At 41.3% G+C, this 25,317-nt stretch overlaps 1 pseudogene; it reads right to left on the bottom strand.

The window, feature by feature from the left end:
- Nucleotides 1-15,555: 15,555 nt before the first annotated feature.
- LOC117693966 (polycomb group RING finger protein 6 pseudogene) lies at nt 15,556-16,278 on the bottom strand (annotated as a pseudogene).
- Between the last annotated feature and the right edge of the window lie 9,039 nt (nt 16,279-25,317).

The following is a 25,317-nucleotide window of genomic DNA, read 5'->3' as shown; positions in this document are numbered from 1 at the left end:
GTTACTCCAAAAAAGGATTCAAAGACAGTGTCTTTCAATATTTGAGACCTCAGTTATATCCTAATCAGATGGGGCTAGAGAGATGGCTCAGCCATTAAAGGCTAGACTTTTAAAATATAAAGGCTGAACTCCCAGCAACCACATGGTGGCTCACAACCATTTGTGGTGGGAATCTAACGCCATCTTCTGGCTTGTGAGTGTACATGCAAAAAGAAAATGGTTTACTTTTAATCTTGATTTGCTCTTAGTGATTTTTAAAAGTTGTTAAGAGATATTATTTGGCTAAAACCTCATCTTAAGCTTACCATAGGAGGGTTTAAACCTCTGTTTGATATTTTCAAAGGGATGTAAGTCCTAAATTAAATCATATGTATATTTTCTTGTGTTTATCCTGCTTCAACACAATTAAATTATGTGTTGTAGCCACTGTTTAGAATGTTAAAAAAGGTGTATCTGCCTTTGTCTTGTTGAATGGTATATTTCATGAAATACAAAATATTTCAGCTACAAGATTTAATATCTCTAGCCATTTGAATAACATTAAAATTAATAAGGTGTTTAAGAATGCATCTACACAATCGGTGTCGGTGTGTGTGGACCCCCCATTTTTCTTTATGTTATCCAACTTTCAGAATAATTCTGATATCTTGGATTGTAAGAATGTTGCATGCCTTTTGGCACAATGCTGGAATGGATCGCTAGACCTAGCCATGGTTAATCAAGTTACAGCAGCTACTGTTGTTAATCAAATTTCAGAAAAGACCTCTAAGGCTTTGACCATTTTACAGAAAGTGGATACATATCAGGCATCCTGTTGGTCAATCAGAGAGTTGATTTGCTCCAAGCCCATGTGGAGCAGCTCATGGATGTGGTTCAAATAAGCTGCATGTCAGAAACCCCACATCCAGGTATTACACCTTTGAGATTTGTGAATGATACATTTATTCAAAGCCATAATCTTTCTGCTTATTTAAAAGAGAGTTGGACTGGGGAGTTGGACCAGGTGCAACAGCAATTGCAGATCTGGATCTTGAGCCTTGATGGAGCACAGACGGACCCTGTTTCCCTTGGCGATTTTACTTTTTGAATTTCTTCTGCCTTTTCCTTCTTTCTTAAAGGGTGGGGATAGGCCTGTTTGGTACAGCCCTATGTTGTGGATTGGTATTCATGATGGTTGGTCTGTAAGCTCAGAGCCCAACAAAAAACGTGACAAGGTCGCTAGCGCCCAAGCACTCGCAGTCTTGGAGCAAAGATCTCTCCCTGAAATTTGGCTATCTAGGCTAAGAAAGTAGCCGATGACTGAGACCCTCAGTCGATGCACCCCAAGGGTTCAGCCCATTGCACTGGGTCAATGAGAGGTCTAAGTCCAGCCAGCCCTTGCCTAAATAGCTGTGGTACCTGAATAGTAGGTTGACAACCCTTGCACTCCTGGGAGCTATACTCCATTGCACAGGGACAGGTGTCAATTCCTCTTTACATCCCCTTAGCCCTTGCACCCAGAGGACTTGTTTCCATTGCACCTGGTAGGGTAAGGGAGAATCTTTGGGCTGTAAGCTTTTGATCACTTATTCCCCCAAGATGGAGTTTGCTTGATCGGGCTTGAGTTCGAATCTTGATTGGTTCTACACTTAATAGGCAAAAGGCTGTTTCATATTAATAATTTAAACAGGGAGAGATGTTGGGAGCCACAGTGAGCATGTCAGTATCTGCCATTCCAAGATGGCGCGGACATCGTGTCCTCCCACTAGTAAACAATTAACTACGCAGGTGCAAAGGCAGAAAGCCCGCCAAAGTCACTGGCCAATCCTGAGGTGTAATATTGGGTGATGAGTGAACAGCCAATCAGAAGTGAACACGTCACTCTAGGGTGTATTTAAGCTGTGCCTCTTCCTGTCTTTGCCCCTTCCGCGGTCTTTCATGTCTGCTGATACAGATTAAAGCCTCGCTGTGGTGATACCCGAATACTGTCTCACGTGTCTCTCTTCCACGGGCGGAGGGGACACTGGGGGCACGCGGAACAATAGGTACCTTGTTTCCATAGTATTATGAATCATCAGACCTATTTGAGTCATTCAGAGTGGTCCTATCATGAGGAAAGACCACAAAATGATGAATTCATCTATAGCAGCAGTTAAGATTTACCACTCTGCTTACAAGAACTTCATCCAAACTGTTGGAGATATACCACAAAGCACCAAAACCACAGCCATGATGACAAATTAAGGAATGACTTATATTCATTAGAATGGAAGAAGCTATACAAACATTATATATCTCCATCTATCTGAAAACAAAATCAGCATGGCCTACTCTACCAAGACACATATCTAGGATGAAAACTTTACTGTAAAAACCATCATGTAAAAGTGATATAGACAATTATTATCCCAGATACACAAATATCAATGTATGGGCATAAGGTAATATGATATCTTTGGGAACACAATAATTCAAAATAATAATTTTTGAGGAAATGCAGTGAGATAACAGAAGATACATACAAGCCAATGAAATTAGAAAATAATTGATGATTTGAATAGGATATTCCAGAAAGAGAGAGAAAGAAGATATGAGAAAAGGAAACAAAGAAAAATCATGGCGCTAAGGACCTCCATAGTAGACATAAAAATACACATGAGAACCTTTTCCAAAACAGACAAGTTCCAGTGGTAGGACTAGGACACCCACCCAAACACAAAACTTTCAACTTACAATTTATCCTGCCTGCAAGATGTAAGGGGTCAATGGAGCACAGAACTTGTGGAAGTGGCCAAAAAATGACTGGCCTAATTTGAGGCTCAAGCCACAAAAGGGAGTCCATGTTCAACACTGCCTGGATGACCAGAAACTGGAGGCTGGTTAACCTAGAGACCTAGGGTAAAATAAAAACAAACAAACAAAATACAACAACAACAAAAATAAACAAAAGAGAAAAAAAAGAAAAGAAAACAATAAACTGATCCCAAATGATATTCTGTTACAGTCATATATTGGTGCCTAACCTAATCGCTATAAAAGAGGTCTTCCTCTGGTAGTTGATGGGAGCAGATATAGAGACCCATAGCCAAAATTAGAGATCTCCTTTGGGTTCTGTCATGGCTGTAAACATGACTACATATGGAATGAACTATAATCTAGAAATGGAAGGTTCACCTGTGATCCAGATCTTGAGTCTGGAAAACACAAGTTTCTGACACGGATCTTGACATAGAGATCTTGAGGCATAGTGGCCATGAAAAGCTTAGCCCAGGCAAGATAGTACACGATTTTAATTCCAGGAGACTGTGGCATGCAAATCTCTGAGTTGAAGATCAGCTTGGAACAAAGCAAGTTCCATATCCAGGAGGTAGTGCACTCCTTTAATTTGGGCCACACCTTCTGCTGGAGGCCTACATAAGGAAGTTGAAAGAAGGAAGATTCAGTCTTCTTCGTCTGCTTGCATTTACTTGCCAGCACATTTGTTGGGCTGTACTTCTTCAGTATTCTAGCTTATACAGACCAGCCAAAACAACTAAACTCTTGGGACTGTGCAACTACTGGATTCTTGGATTTCCCATTCACAGCTGCCTATTGCTGGGTTAGTTGGTCTGCAGACTCTAAGTCATTATAATAAATTCCCTTAATATATAAAGACATTCCATAAGTTCTATGACTCTAGAGAGCCCTGAAAATACAAGTCCCTTCTTTTGGTGCTAGAGGAACCCTGCAGAAGAGAGGTGGGGGGACAAAGAATTGTAGGATTCACAAGAGTCAAGGACACCAGGAGAACAAGGCCCATGAGCAAGGCTCATAGGGGCTCACAGAGACTGAAGCAGCAAACACAGAGGCTGCATGTATCTGAGATAGATCCTCAGTGTATACATTATGGTTATGAACCTTGGTGGTTTTATGGGACTCTTAACCGTGGGAGACAGAGGTCTCTGATTTTTTCCCTGCCAGTTTGACCCTTTTTTCTCCTACTTGGTGGCCTTTCCCAGCCCTGATATGAGAGTTTGTGCCTAGAGATATTGTAACTTGTCACATTAAGTTGATATCCATGGGAAGCCTGTTCTTTTCTGAGGGAGATGGAGGAGAAATGGATCTCTGGCAGATGGAAGGCTGGGGGAAATTGAGAGAAGAGGGAGGAAAAACTGTGTACAGGATGTATTGTATAAGAGAAGAATAGACAGACAGGCAGGCAGACAGACAGACAGATAGACAGATAGAAAGACTAACAAATAATAGAACTTATATTTTACTTTTTATTTTGAGACATAGTCTCATGGTACCCAGGTTTGTCATGAATTGCTCATTCTCTTGTTTCTACCTCTCAAATGCTGAGATTGCAGATATTTAGTACAATACCTAACTTTTTACTTTGTTTTATTTTTGTATACAATTAAAACTTGCAGGAACTCTAGAATACATTCAAGAGACAGATAGGATGAGGTGAGATGAAGTCTAAATATATGTAATTTATTCAATAAAAATGTAGCAGGTATTTTCTCTGCCTTAGATAAAGAAGTGGACATACAAACATAAGAAATGTTTAGAAAACCAAGTATATATAACTAAAGAAGAGTCTCTTTACAAAACATCTTATTTGTGATATCAAATTAAAAAGCATAGAAAAATAGGTTAAATATTTAAGGAAAAATACAAACTACCATAAAAGAAAAAAATATCAAAACAACAGGCTATAAACATATCAAGAGGTCTTACTGAAATCATTTGTATAATGAGTTCTCATATACACTAAGAAGGCACAACTCTCTTTAAATACAAGCAAAGATGATAGGACCATATTTGGAGTTTATGTGAGGTGTGGTAATAGCCAAGAATTCAGTTAACAGACAATATCAACGGGGGCAAAAGGGAGGCTCTATTTATAGCCATTTGATTGACTGGAATTTGTAAGGAAAAAGTTATTTGTTAAAACCTCTAAGGATCTCAATTTAACTATGAGAAAAAGCTACAATGTGAAAGTTCTATGGGACAATTATTTATAGTGTTTCAGATTAAATCTCAGGCCTTGTGTATGCATGCTGTGCAAGCAATCTTCCAAGGAACTACATCACCAGCCCAAATGGAATATCCTTTTAACAGTGATAAACTATGTACTCTGAGAAGGCAAATGTGAGTTGGTTATCATCGGTAGTGTGTGAATTGGTTACCAAATGTGAGCTGGTTATTATTGGAAGTGTGTGAATTGGTTACTAACAGTAATGTTTATAACTCTGAAGGAGATAAGAAATTGTCTTAGTAACCCTTGTGCTGTGGCCTTAGAATATATGAATACTTCTCTGACTATACCTTTTATTTAAGTATCTGTGAAACATGAGACTTAGAGTTTGTTTGATCATAAAGTGGACACTTTTAAATATCTATGTCAATAGGTTATATTACATTTGTACATGGAAGCATTTGTTGGCCAAGTTATCTTGTGCTAAAATAATTGCCTGATACTTGAGCATAGTGTCTTCTTTACCCCATTTCTTTATTATGGGCATCCTGATTGAGGGATGGAAGGCAGATATAATCTCTCAAGTACCATCACATATTGTAGTTGGTATTGCCTAGTTCATACTCTGTGAATTTCCATTATTATTCATTCCATTATTCTTCTGGTAGACCTAGTATCATAGGAAGGAGGACATCAGCCACTGTCATAGCACTTGGCAGGCTTCTGAAAACAGGAAAGATAATCCTGTCATGCAGGTGAACTATATCAGCAGGCCTTGGTTCAATTCCATTGTTGTAAGGATGCCTCAATAGCAATCCCAAGATAATTGTTTTAGATGGCCCAAGGCACAGTGGTCAGCTGCATATGGAGTGCTATGTGCTCAAGACCTGTGTAAGCCTCTCTTGGTGAGAGATCTGGATACTTTCTGAATGTTGGGTGGCATGAGATCAAGAGAAGAGATTTCTTTGATAGGAATCCTTGAAGCAAATAATGACCATTATGTATGGTCAAAAGACTTTTGGATACAAGACTGTAAGATTTGACTTGACAGCACTATTTACAATGATCATTGATCCCTTTTTAAAAAAATAAGTAAACTCTGTAAAGAAGTTTCTGAAAGATGTTAGAATTGAATGCCTATGGTGAGGGTGTCAGATAAATCATTAGTGTAATATGCTACATGTGTTCATTTAGAAAAGTAGATTTTGTCCAATACTTAGGTACATACACTTTGGGATTGCAACACTGCTGCTGTACTTCATGGATGGACTGAAAAACTATGAGGGTTTGCAGCCTGTGACTCAGGAGTGTTGAAAGGAACACTGAACAGAGCAGGTTAGCAAAAGGTATTAAGTACAATATATTTGCTGCTTGCAGGTTGAAGAGAACTATTAATTTTAGGAACACTGGTTCTAGGTAGTTAGGCCTTAGAACACTGAGCTATACACACAGCCTCCATATAAACCATTATTTTGGTAATTTGAGATAGGTTTTCTTGTAGCCTAGGCTGACCTGAGACTTGCTATATAACCTAGGAGGACATGGAACTCATGGGCCTCCTTTTTCTACTTCCCAGGTTCTTGAAATCACACCGGTCTAAATACTTTTTGTCAGTTTTGTTCTTTTTTTTCTTTGTTGTTGTTGTTGTTAGTTTCTTTTTTATTTTGGACAGGGGGTCTTATGTGACCTAAGTTGGCCTCAAATTTTCTACAATGCTCCTTCCTCTATCTCTCAAGTAAAGGTGATTTATAGGTGTGAGATACCATACTAAGCACTTTGTGTCTACATTAGTCACTGTGTCTATATTTAGTAAACATTTAAAGATTATTGCAGCAGATGTCTTTAACTGTGGTGGGATACCCAGGTCCATCATTTGATCCTTCCTATAATTTGTCCCATGAACTTTGTGAGTTGATACAAACTTATAGCTGTAATGTTTTGAAGAGGCTCAAAGACCAGTTAGTACTAAAATTATTTTGTTAAATAACTTCTTAGTTGTATAGTTGGCTTATTTTGAGATTGGAAATTGTGGTATCTGGCATTGAACTTCTGATTTTAACTGATCTACATTCAGCCTGCTAAGCAACTGGTCCTATGAACAGACATGATCAAACCTAGCTTAAAACATAAATGAGTGTTATCATTTTGAATTTACCATAGCATCTAATTATCAAAAATAGCTTTTGTTCAGTTACTTATAAAATTATACATTATCCATAATATATTTAAGTATTATAAGTATATGTGATTTATTTTATGTAAGTGTTTATAAATTAATAAGTAACCCAAGGCTTAGATTGTACTTCTTAGACCTAGTGTTTGAAATTAAAGTTCAGTTCCCTTTCCATGTTGTGCAATGTAGTCACCTGAAACAGCAGTGTGGAATGGTATGATGATTTGTATATGCTTGCCCTAGGGAGTGGGACTATTAGGGAGTGTGGCCTTACTGGAGTAGGTGTGGCCTTAGAGTAGGCATGTCACTGTGGGAGTGGGCTTTAAGACCCATGGCCTAGCTGCATGGAAGTCAGTCTTTTCCTAGCTGCATTCAGATGAAGATGAAAAATTCTCAGCTCTTCCAGCACCATGTCTGCCTGGAAGGTGCCATGCTCCTGCCTTGATGATAATTGATTCATCCTCTGAACCTGTAATGTTGTCCTCATAAGAGTTGCCTTAGTCATGGTGTCTGTTCACATCAGTAAAATCCTAACTAAGACAGGTGCAGTTCAGCAGCTACCTTCTCTGGCAGCCATTGCCCTTTGTCCAGTGTCATAATAGTTCTCATCTTGGTCTGGGCAGGCACATTTAGAACAAGGAGGGCTACATCATTTGTGAGACCTCCTGGACTCTGCAGAGCCCAGTCCTGTTGGACAGGAATTTTAAAATTTCTGTAGCATGCTATACTCAGCAGTCTTCTCAGTGAGTGTGTCAGGGAATCCCCTTGGAAGAAGTCATCATTAATGTACTGCTATAGCTCTATCCCTAAAGAAAAGCAGATGCCCTCAAGATTTCGCATGAAATAATTGTGTCTGATGACAAGTTTCAAACTATACATTACAGACAGCCTAGAATAAGTGGGCTGTCTTTTTGGAGGTATAGCAAATTGCAACAGGAAAACTGTTAAAAGAAGCACTGGACAGAGCAGATTAGGCAAATTTTTAAAAGAAAGATATTTACTAGTTTGAATGGAGCCACTAATGCCAATGATATTGGATAGTGGGTACAAATTCCTCCATGCACGTCACCAATCAGAAGAGGCACCATTTGCTGTGTTTATATAGGTAAGCATGCATATAAATGGAGAATTTGTGAAGATAATCAACTTTTATTCAACCTTTTACTAGTTTTAAACTAGTACACTAATCAAACATGGCTTAATTTACATTTATTTACATGATTAACTGAAAGATTGTGGGATCTTATTCTATTAAGTCAGCATGTAAATGGCCAACTCACACTATTTTTCACTCAGCTTTGCTTTCCAGAGAACATTCCACAGTAGTGTATATTAAGAAAGCACATTTTACCTAAGACAGGCAAGAATGTGCATTCTCAGTGTATCATATTTAGTTATCTTAACTTTTAGAGGAAGCATAGGCTTTGCATTTAGCCCAGGTGTAACTATATTCTGAACCTTAAGAAGACTGACCTCATTGATAGTATAGCTGAATAACTATAACTTACAGTCTGCAATGCAACTAACCTAACAATGGTAACCTGTGAATGGGAAGTCCAAGAATCTAGTAGTTGTTCAGTCCTACAAAGTTAGTTATTTCAGCTTGTCTTCTGTAGAAGTAGGTTCCAACAGATGTGGTAGCAAGTAAGTGCAAGCAGGCAAAGTAGAGAGATGTCCTTTTGCAGGCTTCCAGCAAAAGGTGTGGCCCACATTAAAGGGGTGTAGCAGGCCTGGATCTGGGACTTGCTTTATTCAAGGCTGACCTTGAACTCAGAGATCTCCTTGCCTCAGTCTTCTGGAATTAAAGACATATACTACCTTGCCTGGGCCTAAGCTGTTCATGGCCACTATGCCTCAAGATCTCCATGCCAAGATCCAGGTCAGAAACTTGTGTTTTCCAGCCTCAAGATCTGGATCGCAGGTGAACACTCCAATTCTGGATTGTAATTCATTCTAGATATAGTCAAGGTGACAACCAGGAATAGCCATTACAAGGAGTTTACTGGGGATGGAGGGAAGGCAAGACTACCACATAAGGGTATCAGTCAGCAGCTGATATTGGGGTATAAAGTGAATAAAAAGTAAATTTAATAAAAAAAATAGAAAGTTGGTACTTAATCTACCTCAACACCCATCAACACCACTTCTGGGCATATACCCAAAGGACATTCCACCATACCACAAGGATACTTGCTCAACTATGTTAATATCAGCTTTATTTATAATAGCCAGAAACTAGAAACAACCTAGACATCCCCTAAAGAATGAAGAAAGAAAATGCAGTACATTTATACAATAGTGTACTACTCAGCTATTAAAGACAAGGACAACATGAAAATTTCAGGCAAATGGATGGAACTAGGAAAGATTATCCTGAGTGAGGTAACTGAGACCCAGAAAGATGAACATGGTTTGCCACAACCCACAGACCCAAAGAAGCTAAGTAACAAGAAGGACTCAAGGAGATGAATGAATCTCACTGAGGAGAAATAAAACAGACATCATGTATGAACTAAGGCAGGGGATTAGAAGAGGTAAGGTTGGGAATGAGAATAATAGGGATTGGGTTGGGGAGAGGGTGGAGAGAGAGAGAGAGTACTGGGGGAGACAAATGGAATGGTGTGGAGAATCTCTGGGATGAGGTTGACCTAGGGCAATGGAAACTCCCAGGAATCTATGAATGTGACCCTAGCTAAGACTCCTAGCAATAGGGGACATAAAGCCTGAACTGTCTATCTTCTGTAACCAGTTAAGACTTCCAATGGAGGGGATGGTAACAACAACCCATCCACAAAACCTTCTACTCAGAATTTTTACTGTCTACAAAATGGTACAGGGGTAAAGATGGAGCAAAAATTGATGGAATGGCCAATTCCCATGCCAACTTGAGTCCCATGTCATGGGAAGGAGCCCATCTCTGTCACTGTTAATGATATGTTGCTATATTTGCAGACAGTAGCCTAGCATAATTGTTATCAGAGAGGCTTCGCCCAGCAATTGATGGAAACAGAGGCAGACATTCACAGTTCATCATTAGGTGGAGCTTGGGGAATCCTATGGAAAAGGGGAAAGAAGGCCTGTAGGAGCCAGAGGGGTTACAGATAGACATCACATAAAGACTCACATAATCCACGAACCTGGGTCCATAGGGGCCCACAGACACTGAGCAACCAACCAGGGAACCTACATGGGATGTACCTAGGCCCTCTGTACATATGTTACAGTTGTGTAGGTAGTTCTTCATGTGGGACTCCTAACAGTGAAAGCAGGGGTTATCTCTGACTCTGTTGTCTGCCTTTGGGACCCTTTCCTCCTACTGGGCTGCCTCAACTAGCCTCAATAAGAGAGGATGCGCCTAGTTTCACTGCAACTTTACATGCCAGAGTTGATAGGCATAGGAGGCCTCCACTTTTCTGAACAGAAACAGGAGTGAATGTGGGTATGGAAAGGGAAAGAAAAGACTGGGAGGAGACAAAGGAGGCTAAGCTGTGGTCAGGATGTAAAGTTAATTAATAAAAATAGAATCTGGCCTGGGTTGGGCATGTTGCCTGAGGACATTGTCAGCAGCACTGCCCAATTTGGGGAGCTTTATGACCTTATACTTATAAATTGGCAAATAAACTGGGAGCACCGTGTCCCCTACATATGGTGTTTGCTCAGTAATTAAAGTTCAAAATCTATCATTTTTGTCCATGGACATGTGGCCACTAGAGCATCAGGATTTGTTTTCTTTTGTAATTATTTCCTTCAGGTTCATAGCATACTGTAAGTTGTTTGTGTGACCCCCCCCTCCATCCTCCACTCTGACTTTTAGCCTCAAATTTGCAAGTTTTCATTGATTCTTCTGGTTCCTAAGGGGAAAAGCAGGAGAGCAAGGTAGCTGACTCCCGAAGGTAGGAGTCTTCCTATGACCCTTGCCCCCAAAATAACAGAATTAAAATATTACCTCCCCACATCCCTCTAAGGCAAAATCTCTAGAGTAACTTAAGCATCTAGGTGGCTTAGAAGAATATTTCCTGAAAATTATTTGATGGCTGCAGACACTAAGAGACAGGTCAGCTGCCCAGAGTGGCAGAAGACACCCAAAAGAATGCCTTGATGAGTAAGTATGTGCTGGAGTGTTGTGAGAGAAGCTGAATGGTTTGTACACTATGAAGAGAGGAGGAACTGGAAAGACAAGGTGGTGAGGAAGAGTCTGATATGGGTAGCCTGTGTTGCCACCTGAAGTCATGGTACGGTCCTGGCTGGTCCTGCTGCTGAGGATCATGTTTGGGTATATGGCCTGGGAGCATCCAGGGTCTCTGTTGCCCATGTTACCACCAAAGGCCATGTGGACATCCCTGGTATGGGCTTCCTCCTGGGTCTATCTTAATGTCCAAGGGCTGTAGAGAGCTGGCCCCACCAGTTGCAGTACTCAGTCATCCCTGCCCCTTGCCTGGGCAGCATGGAAGTGGTGGCCTGAGGCTGTGAATGCAGGATGGTTGTCCCTGTCCCTTGCTAGCTACAGTACTCAGAAAAGCACCCCCTCCCCCACACACACACACACACTACACTTATCCTGGGCAGCACAGTAGAACTGGCCCTGGTGGTGTGCATGTGTGAGAATACCTACCACCTCATTGGCTAAAGAACTCTGGGGAGTTGTCTGTCCTTGTTGTCTCCCCTGTCCCCCATGTCTGGGAAGGATAGGAATATGAGAAATCTGACCCTGGTGTTGTGGGAGTTGGAGAGAGGGTGGGATGAACACCTCAGCCATCACCCAAATCCAGGATCCAGGCCCAGATCCAGGACTTTGAGTTGTCTCACCCCAGCATCTATGCCTTCTGTCAACTTCTGGAGAGTGTGAAGGGGGAGGTCCTGCAGACCCAAATTTGCAGGACCTCTATTACACAGGGCAACAGGCTATGAGTGTAGTCCTGGTTAGGATACAATATTGATAGTGTAGCAGAAACCAGAGGTCTTGAATCAGACCGATGACATACTGAAATGAACATTTGAAAGTAAACATGTATGGGCAAAAGGGTACACTGTGTGACACACTATAACACATGGCAGCAAGTTTTTTAAAAGTATTTATGTTGTTTTTATTTTTGTTTCTTTCGTAGGGAGGTTGCAAGGATAGAGGTCAGATGTGTAGGGAAGGGGAGATTAATGGAATTGAGGTACACGATGTAAAATTCACAAAGAATTATAGGCATTTTTTGCAATATACCGTTAATAAGTCTTTTGACATGGGGGTAAGGGAAGGCATTGCCACAGTGGCCAATGAGAATCCATCTCCCTAGTGAATGTGGCTCTCCTATTTTGACCAGGCTGAAAATTCCAGCCTCATCTACCCTCTCATCAAGTTGGTCGGTGTTTAGGGTGTGAGTCCCTCTCTTGCAATCTGCTAGTCCTTTCACCAGCCCATTATCTACCTGACAGCTCCTTACAGAGCTCGCCTTTACCCCTGTGCCTCTCTGGAACAAGCCATGGCAGCACAGACACAGCCTTGGGAATAGACTCGGTTTAACTCTACTAGCAGCTCTGTTACAAAGTGACCAATACTACATGTGGTCTCTCTTACTGGGATAGGAACCCTGGAAATTCTTGGATCTTAGCCCTGCCTTATTAGAGTTTGAGAGTATTTGGTTATGAACAATATCCTTGTATTCTTGCATGACCTCTGTCTGGTTTATTTTATACCAAGATAGCCACTGGCTAAGAATGTCTCCACCAGGAGAGTGACTTTGTATTGTATCACTCTGCAGTGTGTCAGTCAATCATGACACAAAAGTGGAAGTGAAAAAAAAAACCCAAAATAAAACAGATAGACATACATGTGAAACAACAGAATTTTTTTTACCTCGAATCTTAAAAAAAAAAAAAAAAAAAAAAGACATATATGATCAACTGCCCAGCCAGTGGGCAGGAAATAAGACAAATAACAGTAAAACTAAGTAGGCACCAACTACATGGTTTCACATTGTGACTGAGAAGTCCTTCCTTTGGCTTATATGCACAGCAGATGCCAGGTATGGAAGTCTTCAGGATAGCCAAACAGCTTGTGAGTTGTCCCAAGGAGGCATCCTGAGCATGCTGCAGAGCAATAATGTCTTTGCATAAGGCAGCTGTCTGGATGGATAACACTGAAAACCTGGAAGGAAACCGAGTAACAATTGTATAAGCCTACTAATGCCTGAGAGAGGCCAATTTATGTTTAAAGTGGAAACTTCAACAACTGCCATTACACAAATGCAATTATAATAATCACTATAATTCACTCATTGGTGAGTCAGCACCACTTTTAAACATAAGCCTATGAAATTACTTAGCCTTCTACTACTGCAACAGATAAGTGAAATAATTAACCTAAGCATGTTCATTTTAGCTCACTATTTCAAAGTTTAAAACACATGGCTAGCTGGTACTTGATTTGGGCCTGTGGTGAGGTAACAGTGTTAGCATAGCCAGAAGACTGAGAGGCATAATATCCTTTTAAGTACATATTCCCAATAACCTAGTAGACCCCTTCAGTTGGACTCCCATGCAAGGCAGGCCTAAATTCTTAACTCTATATAGCTGAAGAGGAGCTTGATCCTCTCATGGTCTTCCCTCTTTTCCAAAGTGCTGAGCATACAGGCATGTACCACTATGCTGAGCTACTTCCCAAATTCTTTACAATTGCTATTCCTTGTCCAAACTTTAAAGTTTCTTTTTTGTACAAATTAGATCTGTTTTCTATTCAACAGGCCCTGGAAATATCTTTTAGAAAGCACCATGATGTTAATTTGTGGCAAAATAATGTTTGAATTTGAAGCTTCATTATTATAGTAAAATTTCAAACACTCTTATTTTTAACCAGGTGAAAAACACAAAAGAAAAACTGAAGCTGATTTCCTGAAGAGACACTGAGTAAGTATTTTGTAACCGTCTGGATTCACCTTAAATTTTCTATTTCAGAAGTGGCGTCATTATAAGATATCAACCACTGTTCTATGGAACTCTTGCATGATGTCACTACCCCAGTGGCATTGGTAAGAACTTTGCTGTGTATGTTTATACAAAGCACAAAGACACACCTCTTACTTTGACATGTTAAAATATCTTACTACACTTGACAGCTCATGACTCAAACCATACAACCTACAGCAGACAGTCACTTTACACAAAAAACTTTATACCTTTTAGACCTGGGTAGCATCTCTTCAGGAGTGTTGTCAGTTCTAAAAATAGCAAGTTCAAAATAGGATGATAACATAAAAAATCTAGCTAACAATTTCAGCCTTTGATGGTAAGTTTACTCTGCAATTTAACAGACTGTGAATATTCAAGTCAAAAGCAAACTTCATTTTCCAAATGGAAGACCGACTGATGCCATCCCACAGGGGAAAATCCCAACAACAAACTTTAATTAAAATTACCTAGTCTTCTATTATTGCCAAACATAAATGAAATAATTAACTGTCCATTTTGGCTCACATTTTCAGAGGTTCAAACCCATGGCTGGTTTGTCCCTGATTTCTGCCTCTGGTGAAGTAACATAGCATGGAGTGTTCAACTCATAGCCAGTTCAACAGAGGAGAAAACTATTATCAACTTATCTCAAACACAGTAAACAACAACAACAACAAAAAGCTTTGAAAAGTGCTCATAATCATAAAGAATTTAAAAATTCAACTTTTGATTGTTTTTCAAGCTCTGAGTTCTTTCAGTTGTCTGTGGAGAAACTGTTGTATTCCATTGCTCCACGCTGTACCTAAAACTGCAAAGATTTTTGGTGTGAAAAACAAGTATGTCAGAAACAGTACGGCTTATAATGATACCATGTTTTCTAGAATTCTTCAGTAAGATTCAGTTCTGCAGAGGCCTTCTTACTTTCTGTCCTTTCATGATAACTGTAACAAGTCACTTTGAGAGTAGGCCTTAACAAAAGGCAGCAGACCATCCTGCATTCCCGCATCTGCTACCATACACTGAATTTGTAGAGTTTGAAAGTCCTTCTGCAACTGACCACTGTACGTGATATCTATTTGACAAGTGCAGCAAAGCCCATTGTTCTTTTGAGAAACAGTTCTCTATGTCCAGTGGTTGCATTTCCTGAGACTCAGATAAACGTGGTTTTCAGTGGCTTAACATGTTCAAAGTATGCATTCATACCCATAAACTCCAGTACTAAAGACATACCAGTACACATAGATGTTTCTCTATGTCCAGTGGTTGCAGTTCCTGAGACTCAGATAAACGTGGGTTTGAGTGGCTTAACATGTTCAAAGTATGCATTCATACCCATAAAGTACTAAAGACATACCAGTACACATAGATGTTTCTCTATGTCCAGTGGTTGCAGTTCCTGAGACTCAGATAAACGTGGTTTTCAGTGGCTTAACATGTTTAAAGTATGCATTCATACCCATAGACTCCAGTACTAAAGACATACCAGCGCACATAAACTAAGACACTATTCCAGAACTTCCTTAGTGTTCTCTTCACTTGAAGGGCGTGGCTGTGGAACAGCAGCAGGTTTTGGTGGTCCCAGACAATTTTCTTTATAGAATTCACGCCTCTTCTTTCTTTCTTTTTCTTCTAGACCCGGCACTAATTTGTATACTATGTTTTGTAACTGTGGATCCATCCTCAAGTTATTATGAGGTTTGGCCTCGTGCACCACAATGTCGCACTTTGGACATCTGTTGCTTTGTTCAAAATGTTTTACGATGCAGCTTTTACAGAAGGTATGAAGACACTCTGTAATGGTTGCAGCATCTATTAAATAGCCTTTGCAAATAGAACAGCAGATGTATGGGATCATCTCCGAGAGAGGAAGGAGGTGCTCTTCCTCGTCAGACTCCTCTTCTGCCTTTTCCTCTGACTCTACTTCTGCCTTTTCTTCTGCCTTCCCCTCTTCCCCCTGAGGAGGCTCGGATGCCAGACATTCCTGAGTTCCCACCTCCCCACTGGAGGACTGGTCCCCCTTGCCAGATGGGGGTGCTGTGGCGCCCACAGGAGGCAAATCCTGGCGTGTGGGCCACAAGGCCTCCTTTACTCCCTCTGCTCCTTCTGCTCCCTCAGCTCCCTCTGCTCCCTCTGCTCTCTCTGATTTGGCAGCATCCAGAATGCCTTCTTGGGCCTCTGGCTGGCTCTCCACTGCTGGCTCAGCAGGGGTCACACTGGGTAAAGGCATGGCCAGATTTGGTGTAAGGCAGAGGCCAGAAGTGAGGCAGAAGCGAGAGATATGTCGAAATGTGGAGGCAAAGAGATTGAGACCTTTAATTAGGCCCAAAGGGAAGAGAAAACCTGTTGGTGATACCGCGAGGCGAGGCGAGGCGAGGCGAGGCGAGGCGAGGCGAGGCGAGGCGAGGCGAGGCGAGGCGAGGCGAGGCGAGGGGAGGCGAGGGGAGGCGAGGCGAGGCGAGGCGAGGCGAGGCGAGGCGAGGCGAGGCGAGGCGAGGCGAGGCGAGGCGAGGCGAGGCGAGGGGAGGCGAGGCGAGGCGAGGCGAGGGGAGGCGAGGCGAGGCGAGGCGAGGCAAGACCAGGCCCTAAAATGAGATCACCTGGCAATCCTGAGCTGAATCAAGGCAAGACCAGGAAGCAGGGCAAAATCTGGAGACCAGACGAGACGAGATGAGATGAGGTTGCAATCCGAGATGAAACAGGCGAGATGAGACCAGAATTGGGGTCACTCAAAGCCAGACTGGGATTCAGGCCAGGCCAGACCGGGGGTCAGTCAAGACCGGGGGTCAGGTCAGTCCAGACCCCAGTCCCAGGGTCTGCCAAGAGGAGACCTGTAGTCCGGCGAGACGAGACTGGATGTTGACGAAGCGAAACTGAACCTCAATTATCAGGAAGTGAGGCAAAATCAGGAAGCAACGTGAGACTGGGAGGAGCTTAGAGGCTCGAGGTGGCACGGAGGGGCGAGACCAGCAAGTTAGGCCAGATCAGAAAGTGAAAGTGTATCACAGGAAAAGGCTTCTATGAAAGGTGAGATACACAGGATGGAAGCTAGGTGGCACCACAAGGCTAAGACGGGGTCACCACACAAAGCTAATCCCTGAGGTATGGGTAAGACCAAGAGATGGACAATTCAAAGTGAGTTGTGGGTAGACGATACCATCGCAGGCAAAGGGGATGCTGAGCACAAAGAGAACACCACTGAGCACAGAGGAACAATAGGAGAGTGAAGTGTCAATAAACAAAGTGCAGCCAGGCTGAGGGATGGTGGACAAACCAAGTAAGAAAGAGAGAGGGGGGTGAGTCAGCTGAACCAAAGTGGGGGATTTGCAGAGGTGGCTGGGAAACTGGTCATCAAAGACAATGACTTTGGGGCCTGCCAATAAATCTCCTTTTCCTAACTGGACTGCCTCAGTGGGAGAGGATGCACTTAGTCCTACTGCAATTGGATGTCCCAGGGTAGGGTGCGTCCCGTTCTTTGGGGAGAAGGGCAGTAGTGGGGGGAGAGGGATTTGTAAGGGTGGAACTGGGAAGAGATGGGGCCTCGGGACGTAAAGTGAAAAAAAAAAGTTGTAGAGCTAGTGGCCAATGGCAGCACATGCCTTTAATTTCAGAACTTGTGGGCAGAGGTAGACAGGTCTTTGAGTTTGAGGTAAGCCAGAGTCTACAGGGTGAATTCCAGGAAAGCCAGGGCTACACAGAGAGATTGTTTCAAAAACAAAAGAAAAAAAAAAAAACAACAAACCAAAACAACACTGCCCCCTCACCTGGAAGAAGAAAAAAAAAATTGCAGCGCATCTACAGCCCTCTTTAAAGAAGCCTTACCCGATTTTCCTTTTCAAATGCTTCATACTCAGCAGTAGCTTTTAAAAACTACTAAAATCCTGTTGCAGACTAACAGTATAATTTCTGTAGTGTAACAAGCATGTTACATTTATTTATCAGTACTTAATGTTGTATGTACACATACATGTACAGGGAACATGTAACACTGTGGAGGTTATAGAGACACTTAGGACTTGCTTCTTTCCTTCTATCTTTTTTGAGTCCAGGAGTTAGAATTCAGAAACTTCTAGACAATCTTTCCAATCTCCTACTAATATTCTGTTTATCTAGAACACTGAGTTAGATCACATGTGACATTGCATCAGGAATAATAAAGATTTTTGTTTGAGCACCACATATGCCTTCTTGGAGCAAATTACATCCATTCAATAATTATTTCTTTTGGAAAATAGGATGTTTCTGTTTTGAAACATTCACAGTGAAGAACAATCTACTGCCAAATAAGCAGGGATCCAACTGCTTGCTATTTTATCTTTTATCTCTTCCTTCCTCCTCCCTCTTGTTTCCTCTTCTCTCTCTCTCTCTCTCTCTCTCTCTCTCTCTCTCTCTCTCTCTCTCTCTCTCTCTCCCCCCACATCTCTTCCTTTTTCCACTTCTCCCGGTTATTGGTTGTTGTATGATGATAATGATTATGTATATTTTGTTATATTTTTTGTGGTAATGGAAACTGAATCTAGGGTCTTGTCCATGCTCAGCAAGCTGTCACCCATTGAACTATATCCTCATTTTTACCTTTTATTTTTGAGACACTTAAAAGGCCACTTTACATTTCTGAAAGCAACAGGATATCTTGAGTGGGTAAAATGGGGTGGGATATAGGCAAGTTGAGATAAAATATTCTCTTGTCCCCACCCCTGTTTGATTAAGCATTCTGCTTCTGAGTCTAAGATGTGATTATAATAAGAACCCTCAGGATTAGAATTTTTCTGGAAAATTCTAAGCTGGAGATATTGATAGATCTCCAAAGGGAGACCCCCACTGAAGTCTCGGGATGGCACACACCCAAGGACACACGAGAGACCATCTTGATGCAAGCACACGAGGCAGTTTAATGGCAGAGCTCCAGGTCAACACGTATCTCATGCAGGAGATAGAGGAGCTGACCCAGAAGCTCAAAAGTTTGGGGTTTTTATAAGCAAGGGTTGGGGGGAATGGGAGATTTTCACACAGTTACACACTATTGGTTGCTTTATATTATTATTTTTTTAAATCATCAGCAGGCCAGAGTACAGCTTCTGTGGGTGGGTGCTTAAACTTAAACTATGTTTTTTTTGAATGCCGAGCAGGCCCAAAAGGGGGGGGGAGGTTGGAAAATACCAGGTGGCCCATTACTCATTTGGACCTGGGCATGTCCCTGTTCTTTCAATGATGTCCTTGCAGATTTCCCTTATCTTTCATGGCCAGCCAGTTCCTGGGATGATTCAACAGATGTTTATCCTGTAACTCCACATCCTCTGTGACTGATTAACTGGGCCCTGGCTTGACAGACCTGCTGACAGGCATTTTCAGCTACTTAGGTCAGGGAATCAGAGGGCCCTGTTATTCTTATTAGTCTTGGTCCTATTTTAAAATTTTCTTTTAATATGACTAGGCACCTGCCTACAGGAGCCTTTGCACAATTGGAATTACTCTTTATCCAGGAGTCTTCCTATCAATTCTAATCATTTTGGTTTCCTGCTGAATCAACATAATGTATATATCCTTTCTTTCATCTCTTTTATAAATTGTATGAGTAAGATGAGAAAAGACTGAGGATTGATCTCTTCTTGAGTTCTGGCTGGAACTGTAAATAACCCTGTAATGATTCTTGGTTTGCTGTAATGTGATCTCTGAACCCCACAGAATGTGAGAAAGAATCCCAGCATAGACCAGGTAACTGATGACTTAGGATGCTATACCCACAGCACCCTTGGCAAGGGGGCCATGCCTAGTCTTCTGGAAACCTCACACTTACATTTGGATGGCCACGCACACAAGGGGCTCTGAAGTATACTTTCTTCCTACTCAATAGAGTAAGCCCAGCTGGAGAGGAAAGCAACAATGATAGTTGTCCCAACACTCATCAGTGTTTCCCTGTCCACTGAGCACTCTAACTTGTCAGGCCTCTTCCAAAACACTTGTAGGCAAATCAACTCTCACAATTCAGAAGAGTTTTTTAAAACTCAGTTTATCTAGTCAGTGTAAAAGAGGGTACCCTCAGGAGGTGAATCTCTGGATCTACCTGATTAACTCAGATTACATTAGCACTTGTAGAAAAGCCAGCTTTCAAGTTGTCAATTTAGGAATCTGTAACAATTCCCAGCATATACAAACAAACAAAAGCATCCTTAACAATTCCCAGCATATACAAAATACCAAAAGGTGTTAGCTGCCACAATGCAAGTCTATAGCAGCACAAAAAACGATGTTTACTAGGAGAAAGGATCTTGATATTATGATTGGGCCTTGAGATGAGAGGGAGAACATTAGAAATGAATATAATATACTAATTATATAATAAACACATTACATATAATGTAATTATAATAATTGCATAAATACATTACATATGATTATATATATATATATATATATATATATATATATATATATATATACATAGTTTTGTGTCTTATTCTATAGCTCAGAGTATCTTGGAACTCAATATGTAGACCATTCTGGTCTCAAAATCTTGGCAATTCCCCTGCCTCAGCTTCCCGAATAATAGGACAACATACAGGGGTGAACCACTGTACTTTTACTATGCTGGCTAGTCTTATGTCAACTTTATACAAGCTAGAGTTATCTGAAGGGAGGAAGTCTCAGTTGAGAGGGTGCTGACATAAGATCCAGCTTTAAGGCATTTTCCTGACTGGTGATTGATGGGGGAGGCTCTAGTCCATAGTAGATGGTGCCATCCTTGGGCTTGTGAGGTCCTGAGTTCTATGAGAAAGCAGGCTGAGAAAGCCATGGGGAGCAAGCCAGTAAGCAGCACTCCTCTATGGCCTCTATAGCAGCTCCTGCCTCTAGGTTCCTGCCCTCTTGGAGTTCCTGGGCTGATTTTTTTCAGTGATGACCCATGCAGTGGAAGTGTGATTCAAATAAACCTTTTCCTCCTCAACTTAAGTTTTGGTCATGCTATTTCATTACAGCAATAGAAACTCCAACTAAGATGCTTTCAGTTCTGAATTTTGTTAATTTTTTAAGCTTTAAGGTATTTACTAATCCTGGATATTTACTCTTGTCAGATATACAGTTTTATGAATATTTTCTCCCTTTCTGTAGGTTGTCGGTTGTCTTTTCTGATGGTTGTTTCTTTGTGATATAGAATACTTTTAGTTTGATATAATCCCTACTTGTATATTTTTAATTTTGTTTGCTGTGTATTTGGGTCTTGTCTAAAAGTCTTATCTCCATTGTAGTATCCTATACCCCCCACCATGTATTCCTCTGCTACTTTTATCATTCCAAGCCTTACATGTAAATGCCTTTAATCAGTTATAGTATTTTCCATGTGGCTCTCCACTTTCCCTAGCACCATTTCTTATAGAAGACTCTTCACCAATGTATGTTTTTGCTTGTTGGTTCCCCTTTTTTCCTTTTTTTCTTTCTTGTACATTTGTTTGTTTGTTTTTGTAATATGAAGAACTGAACTAAAAGTTTCATGCATATTAGTCAAGACCTTTAACAATGAACTATATCTTTGTGTTAAGTAAGAAAATAAAGAAAAAACCCTGACAGCAAATGCCCTTCAGGAGAAAGGGCCTTGAAATCACACACACACTTGCCCACGCGCACACACACACACACACATACACACACACACACACGTATGTATGTATGTATGTATGTATGTATGTATGTATATTACAGGGCCTTAAAGGGACAGGCCTCCATTTAAACAATTTAAACAGAGGAAAGGATTTTCATTAACAGGAATGGCTTAAAGTAAGAGTAAGATAGGGAGAGAAGGAAATGTGAAATGTAACCTTCATCAGAGGGAAGGTGGAGTGTGATGGAGGCCAGAGGAGCCATTAGAGAAAAAAATCCTTTGAGAACTCTTTAGAGAATCCCCCCCCCCAAAAAAAACCAAAGGAAATACCTGGATTTTATCTTTTTTACCAGGGGCTGATGGTAGTTTTAGATCACATGATTTATTCTGAGATAGTAGAAGTGACAAAGAGTATGGAAGATTCAGATACCATGAATTAAGAGCTGTTAGGCAGAGCACAGAACATCCTGGTAACTTCCTGTCCCAGGGAGAGAGTTGAAGTGACTATGGCCTGATTTCTTCCAGCTGTGGTATCTGGCCTCTTAATAGTGATGAGCTTCTTAAATTGCCAAGCCCATGTCTAACAGCCCTTTAATTTTTTGTTTGTTTCTTCATTAGATAGTGTCTTGCTAATGTCAATGTAATAAACACAGATCTTTCATTAAGATGGTAAAAGATAGTTTACTATGGAATGAAATGTGAGTAATCATGTCCCAGAAACACAGATTCTGGCTTCATTGGATATAATGTTCTAATATGGCAGCAGTTTCATAAACTTTTATAGTAATAGAACAAAGAAAGTCATAAAAGATATAGATAAACTGAGATAAATTATTAGTAGGCTATGGGCAGACTTTCGACATTCCAACCTCTCAACAATAATTGACATTCTCATCAGTTAATCAGCTTAAAAGAAGCTTTGATGTCAGGTATGGTTTCTTTCCAGGGAAATTTCATTGGCTCTTCACCATTCCTGACTAGTCATATTTTGTGCATATGGAAGCTAAATATTCCTTTTAAAAATACTTCCAGTTTCTATGAAGGCTAATTAATTCCTATGATCTAATGTAAATGAGGCTATACAATGAGCAGGAAAGTAGTCAGCAGAAGAGAGGAATAGTTGGTTGTTCCAGTTTCCTTCTTCATTGCTGTGATTAAACACTGATCAAAATCAATTTAAGGGAAGAAATGGTGTGTTTTTGGTTACAAGTTACAATTCATTGAGGGAGGCCAAGGCAAGAAGTCAAGCGCAGCAGGAATCTGGAAGCAGGAACTGAAGCAGAGGCCATGGAAGAATGCTGCTTACTGACTCACTCTTGACTTACATTCAGCTACTTTTTTATACAACCATGCCCACCTGCCCTCTTACATTAATTAGGAATTAAGAAAATGCCACACAGACATGTTCACAGGCCATCAGACAGAGGCAATTCAAGTGAGATTCCCTCTTATGTCTGTCAAGTTCACAGCCAAAATTAACCATCACACCAATCAAATAAACTCCCAAATCATAACATCAGGATCTACTAACCATTTTGATCTAGGCTTTTTTTAAAAATCCTCTATATTTGACCTAACATTTGTATGTAATATTTGATATGAGTACTACATATTAAGTTACTTAAGAACAATCTGGGCCTGCAGATACAGCACAGTGATTATGAACACTTATGGCCCTTTTAGAGGACCTAGACTCAATTACCAGAACCTATATCAGGCAGGACAGAACTGCCTGTAACTATAGTTCCAGGGCATTGATACCATCTTCAATCCTTGTGAACAACTGCATCACATAATTCACATATATCTATCTACTCAAACATACACATACAATTAAAATAAATCTTTGGTTCTCTTGCCTACAATGCAAGGGAGCCCTGGTGCAGCAGTTATCATTAAACCTCATGTTATTGCAGCGAATCCTATTTGTGGGAGTTTCTGAGGGAGCATGTCCCCTGGTTTTAGCCAAGTCGTCTGAATCTGTTAGATTTGGTACAGCCTAGGCTGACCAAGTCGTCTGAATCTGTGAAATTAGGTCCAGTGTAGACTGGCCACTTCATCTGGTAATTGGAGCCTTCTACCAGCAGTCTTTCTATGTCCTGATTGTGTAACCTGGTCTCAGCGCCTATGACAGGGATGAGAACTGTCTGTATCACCTGGTTTATGTGCTTCCCTTGACAGGGGTGAGCTGTCTCTGTTGTTTTTCCCTGTTTTCTTGGCAAACTGTCTGTGTGTTGGTTGTTGTTCTTTGTGTTCTTGGACTTTGACTGTTGTTATTTTGGACTGAATCTACTGTGTTCTAGTGTATCTTCCCCAAGAGTCAGTCTTTCAAGTGTCACCTGATAGTGTAGGCTTCTTCCTCTTCTCCTTGGTCATTTGTGGTGGTTACAGAACAACCAGCCTGCCTGAAGCACTCTGCTTGCTCCCTTCCCCCTTTGCCTCCTTGGTCATTTGCTGCTGGCTATAGCCCAGCTGGCTTGCATGAAACAGCGGGTCTGGGACCCTGCTTGCTACCGTCACCCCTCTGTTCCTTCTCCCCCTTGGGTGAAAATTTTCTTTTTCATTTTGAGACAGTTTTCTTTCTTATGGCTGAGAACTCCAAGCTGAGCCTGGAGAAACTGCTCCCAAGAGCTGCTGGTTCCAAGCCAACCTCCACATGTGTCTCTCACATAACCCCAAATCTCACTCCTTCTGAATCTGACTCTCCTATCAAGCTGTTGGGAGCCGACTTTAGCAGAAAGCGGCTAGATCAACTTTGCAGCCATCTGGAACCATATACCCTGACGAAAGATTTGGTTTTCAATAGCCTACAACAGCTGAAGCACACTCTGATATCCCACATATTTTGTGTTGCTGCTTACTGCCCCCAGCTGCAAGGTGCACGTGGTAGTCACGCCTGCAAGGCAATGCAGTTCACATGCTGTCCACGTGCTATCTACGCCATACATGCCTGTAAGGCACACGTGCTATCCACGTCTGCAAGGCATTACGGTGCACGTGCTGTCCACGCTATAGATGCCTGTAAGGCTTACGTCATATCAACACCTGCAAGGCACGTGGTATCCACGCGCCTACAAGGCACGTGGCAAAAGCCTATAAATAGCTCCGAATTCCCTTCAATAAACGAGACTTGATCAGAATCTCTGTCTTGTCTCCATTCTTCGCGTCTCTTCCCCTTTATCCCCACTCTCTCTCTCGATAGACCCTGACCCTCGGACCGGAACGGGCAGTACGGGCTGTAACAGTTTGGCGTCCAACATCGGGCTCCAGTTAGCGCAACAGTTTGGTGCCCAAGCGTGGGGGGTTCGCGACAGTTTGGCGCTCAACGAGAGGCAGCGGGAACGAGAGACCCAGTGAGGGACTTTACGGAAGAAGAATCTGTTGGTTGCCACAGGAATCTGCCGCATTGAGAAAGGTAAGAAAAATGGGACAAGAAATTAGTCAACCTGAATCCAACTCTCTGTTTTGGTTTGTTTCCAGAAAGGTAATGAAAATGGGACAAGAAATTTGTCAGCTTGAATTCAACTCTCTGTTTTGGTTTTGTTTGCTGCTCACATGTGTTAATTTTCTGCTTTTGTTCTTGAATGCTGTCAAAAAAAAAGAAAAAAAAAAAAAAAAAAAGAAGAATCAAAAAAAACAAACAAAAACAATACAATTTGTCAGAGCCAGATTGTT

The sequence above is a fragment of the Arvicanthis niloticus genome, chromosome X (genome assembly GCF_011762505.2).
Source record: "Arvicanthis niloticus isolate mArvNil1 chromosome X, mArvNil1.pat.X, whole genome shotgun sequence".
NCBI lineage: Eukaryota > Metazoa > Chordata > Mammalia > Rodentia > Muridae > Arvicanthis > Arvicanthis niloticus.
The sequence above is the reverse complement of the archived record's forward strand: the minus strand, read 5'-3'. Positions and strand labels throughout refer to the sequence as shown.